The following is a 5,908-nucleotide window of genomic DNA, read 5'->3' as shown; positions in this document are numbered from 1 at the left end:
ATGATATATGTACAGCCGGTATAACCTGGGGATCTCCTGTATATAGTGATATATGTACAGCTGGTATAACTAGGGATCTCCTGTATATAGTGATATATGTACAGCTGGTATAACCTGGGGATCTCCTGTATATAATGATATATGTACAGCCGGTATAACCTGGGGATCTCCTGTACATAATGATATATGTACAGCTGGTATAACCTGGGGATCTCCTGTATATAATGATATATATACAGCCGGTATAACCTGGGGATCTCCTGTATATAATGATATATGTACAGCCGGTATAACCTGGGGATCTCCTGTATATAATGATATATGTACAGCCGGTATAACCTGGGGATCTCCTGTATATAATGATATATGTACAGCCGGTATAACCTGGGGATCTCCTGTATATAATGATATATGTACAGCTGGTATAACCTGGGGATCTCCTGTATATAATGATATATGTACAGCCGGTATAACCTGGGGATCTCCTGTATATAATGATATATGTACAGCCGCTATAACCTGGGGATCTCCTGTATATAATGATATATGTACAGCCGCTATAACCTGGGCATCTCCTGTATATAATGATACATGTACAGCCGGTATAACCTGGGGATCTCCTGTATATAATGATATATGTACAGCCGGTATAACCTGGGGATCTCCTGTATATAATGATATATGTACAGCTGGTATAACCTGGGGATCTCCTGTATATAATGATATATGTACAGCCGGTATAACCTGGGGATCTCCTGTATATAATGATATATGTACAGCCGGTATAACCTGGGGATCTCCTGTATATAATGATATATGTACAGCTGGTATAACCTGGGTATCTCCTGTATATAATGATATATGTACAGCCGGTATAACCTGGGGATCTCCTGTATATAATGATATATGTACAGCTGGTATAACCTGGGGATCTCCTGTATATAATGATATATGTACAGCCGGTATAACCTTGGGATCTCCTGTATATAATGATATATGTACAGCTGGTATAACCTGGGGATCTCCTGTATATAATGATATATATGTACAGCCGGTATAACCTGGGGATCTCCTGTATATAATGATATATGTACAGCCGGTATAACCTGGGGATCTCCTGTATATAATGATATATGTACAGCCTCTATAACCTGGGGATCTCCTGTATATAATGATATATGTACAGCCGGTATAACCTGGGGATCTCCTGTATATAATGATATATGTACAGCCGGTATAACCTGGGATCTCCTGTATATAATGATATATGTACAGCCGGTATAACCTGGGGATCTCCTGTATATAATGATATATATACAGCCGGTATAACCTGGGGATCTCCTGTATATAATGATATATGTACAGCTGGTATAACCTGGGGATCTCCTGTATATAGTGATATATGTACAGCTGGTATAACTAGGGATCTCCTGTATATAGTGATATATGTACAGCTGGTATAACCTGGGGATCTCCTGTATATAATGATATATGTACAGCCGGTATAACCTGGGGATCTCCTGTACATAATGATATATGTACAGCTGGTATAACCTGGGGATCTCCTGTATATAATGATATATATACAGCCGGTATAACCTGGGGATCTCCTGTATATAATGATATATGTACAGCCGGTATAACCTGGGGATCTCCTGTATATAATGATATATGTACAGCCGGTATAACCTGGGGATCTCCTGTATATAATGATATATATACAGCTGGTATAACCTGGGGATCTCCTGTATATAATGATATATGTACAGCCGGTATAACCTGGGGATCTCCTGTATATAATGATATATGTACAGCCGGTATAACCTGGGGATCTCCTGTATACAATTATATATGTATAGCCGGTATAACCTGGGGATCTCCTGTATATAATGATATATGTACAGCTGGTATAACCTGGGGATCTCCTGTATATAATGATATATGTACAGCCGGTATAACCTGGGGATCTCCTGTATATAATGATATATGTACAGCCGGTATAACCTGGGGATCTCCTGTATATACAGCCGGTATAACCTGGGGATCTCCTGTATATAATGATATATGTACAGCCGGTATAACCTGGGGATCTCCTGTATATAATGATATATGTACAGCCGGTATAACCTGGGGATCTCCTGTATATAATGATATATGTACAGCCGGTATAACCTGGGGATCTCCTGTATATAGTGATATATGTACAGCCGGTATAACCTGGGGATCTCCTGTATATAATGATATATGTACAGCTGGTATAACCTGGGGATCTCCTGTATATAATGATATATGTACAGCTGGTATAACCTGGGGATCTCCTGTATATAATGATATATGTACAGCCGGTATAACCTGGGGATCTCCTGTATATAATGATATAAGTACAGCCGGTATAACCTGGGGATCTCCTGTATATAATGATATATATGTACAGCCGGTATAACCTGGGGATCTCCTGTATATAATGATATATGTACAGCCGGTATAACCTGGGGATCTCCTGTATATAATGATATATGTACAGCCGCTATAACCTGGGGATCTCCTGTATATAATGATATATGTACAGCCGGTATAACCTGGAGATCTCCTGTATATAATGATATATGTACAGCTGGTATAACCTGGAGATCTCCTGTATATAATGATATATGTACAGCTGGTATAACCTGGGGATCTCCTGTATATAATGATATATGTACAGCCGGTATAACCTGGGGATCTCCTGTATATAATGATATATGTACAGCTGGTATAACCTGGGGATCTCCTGTATATAATGATATATGTACAGCCGGTATAACCTGGGGATCTCCTGTATATAGTGATATATGTACAGCTGGTATAACCTGGGGATCTCCTGTATATAATGATATATGTACAGCTGGTATAACCTGGGGATCTCCTGTATATAATGATTTATGTACAGCTGGTATAACCTGGGGATCTCCTGTATATAATGATATATGTACAGCCGGTATAACCTGGGGATCTCCTGTATATAATGATATATGTACAGCCGCTATAACCTGGGGATCTCCTGTATGTAATGATATATGTACAGCCGGTATAACCTGGAGATCTCCTGTATATAATGATATATGTACAGCTGGTATAACCTGGGGATCTCCTGTATATAATGATATATGTACAGCCGGTATAACCTGGGGATCTCCTGTATATAATGATATATGTACAGCCGGTATAACCTGGGGATCTCCTGTATATAGTGATATATGTACAGCTGGTATAACCTGGGGATCTCCTGTATATAATGATATATGTACAGCTGGTATAACCTGGGGATCTCCTGTATATAATGATATATGTACAGCTGGTATAACCTGGGGATCTCCTGTATATAATGATATATGTACAGCCGGTATAACCTGGGGATCTCCTGTATATAATGATATATATACAGCTGGTATAACCTGGGGATCTCCTGTATATAATGATATATGTACAGCCGGTATAACCTGGGGATCTCCTGTATATAATGATATATGTACAGCCGGTATAACCTGGGGATCTCCTGTATACAATTATATATGTATAGCCGGTATAACCTGGGGATCTCCTGTATATAATGATATATGTACAGCTGGTATAACCTGGGGATCTCCTGTATATAATGATATATGTACAGCCGGTATAACCTGGGGATCTCCTGTATATAATGATATATGTACAGCCGGTATAACCTGGGGATCTCCTGTATATAGTGATATATGTACAGCTGGTATAACCTGGGGATCTCCTGTATATAATGATATATGTACAGCTGGTATAACCTGGGGATCTCCTGTATATAATGATATATGTACAGCTGGTATAACCTGGGGATCTCCTGTATATAATGATATATGTACAGCCGGTATAACCTGGGGATCTCCTGTATATAATGATATATATACAGCTGGTATAACCTGGGGATCTCCTGTATATAATGATATATGTACAGCCGGTATAACCTGGGGATCTCCTGTATATAATGATATATGTACAGCCGGTATAACCTGGGGATCTCCTGTATACAATTATATATGTATAGCCGGTATAACCTGGGGATCTCCTGTATATAATGATATATGTACAGCTGGTATAACCTGGGGATCTCCTGTATATAATGATATATGTACAGCCGGTATAACCTGGGGATCTCCTGTATATAATGATATATGTACAGCCGGTATAACCTGGGGATCTCCTGTATATACAGCCGGTATAACCTGGGGATCTCCTGTATATAATGATATATGTACAGCCGGTATAACCTGGGGATCTCCTGTATATAATGATATATGTACAGCCGGTATAACCTGGGGATCTCCTGTATATAATGATATATGTACAGCCGGTATAACCTGGGGATCTCCTGTATATAGTGATATATGTACAGCCGGTATAACCTGGGGATCTCCTGTATATAATGATATATGTACAGCTGGTATAACCTGGGGATCTCCTGTATATAATGATATATGTACAGCTGGTATAACCTGGGGATCTCCTGTATATAATGATATATGTACAGCCGGTATAACCTGGGGATCTCCTGTATATAATGATATAAGTACAGCCGGTATAACCTGGGGATCTCCTGTATATAATGATATATATGTACAGCCGGTATAACCTGGGGATCTCCTGTATATAATGATATATGTACAGCCGGTATAACCTGGGGATCTCCTGTATATAATGATATATGTACAGCCGCTATAACCTGGGGATCTCCTGTATATAATGATATATGTACAGCCGGTATAACCTGGAGATCTCCTGTATATAATGATATATGTACAGCTGGTATAACCTGGAGATCTCCTGTATATAATGATATATGTACAGCTGGTATAACCTGGGGATCTCCTGTATATAATGATATATGTACAGCCGGTATAACCTGGGGATCTCCTGTATATAATGATATATGTACAGCTGGTATAACCTGGGGATCTCCTGTATATAATGATATATGTACAGCCGGTATAACCTGGGGATCTCCTGTATATAGTGATATATGTACAGCTGGTATAACCTGGGGATCTCCTGTATATAATGATATATGTACAGCTGGTATAACCTGGGGATCTCCTGTATATAATGATTTATGTACAGCTGGTATAACCTGGGGATCTCCTGTATATAATGATATATGTACAGCCGGTATAACCTGGGGATCTCCTGTATATAATGATATATGTACAGCCGCTATAACCTGGGGATCTCCTGTATGTAATGATATATGTACAGCCGGTATAACCTGGAGATCTCCTGTATATAATGATATATGTACAGCTGGTATAACCTGGGGATCTCCTGTATATAATGATATATGTACAGCCGGTATAACCTGGGGATCTCCTGTATATAATGATATATGTACAGCCGGTATAACCTGGGGATCTCCTGTATATAGTGATATATGTACAGCTGGTATAACCTGGGGATCTCCTGTATATAATGATATATGTACAGCTGGTATAACCTGGGGATCTCCTGTATATAATGATATATGTACAGCTGGTATAACCTGGGGATCTCCTGTATATAATGATTTATGTACAGCTGGTATAACCTGGGGATCTCCTGTATATAATGATATATGTACAGCTGGTATAACCTGGGGATCTCCTGGGTATAATTTATATGTATAATGTACAGATGGTACTAGTTACATGGAGCATATAGCAAGACTTCCATGCCTGTGATCAGCCACCAGGGGGTGATGTTTACCACCATATGTCCTTAGTTGCATTCTGATACCTCAGTATAGATATAATGGGCGGCGTAGAAACAATAATCTCTATTTATTGATGTTTCTGTGTATATTTCCGCCCAGTCCTCTCGTACATATGAATGGGACAACAAATATGTGACAATGTGGCAATAAGTGACATTA

Source organism: Engystomops pustulosus, chromosome 9 (genome assembly GCF_040894005.1).
Source record: "Engystomops pustulosus chromosome 9, aEngPut4.maternal, whole genome shotgun sequence".
NCBI classification, from domain to species: domain Eukaryota; kingdom Metazoa; phylum Chordata; class Amphibia; order Anura; family Leptodactylidae; genus Engystomops; species Engystomops pustulosus.
Note: the sequence above shows the minus strand (reverse complement) of the source record.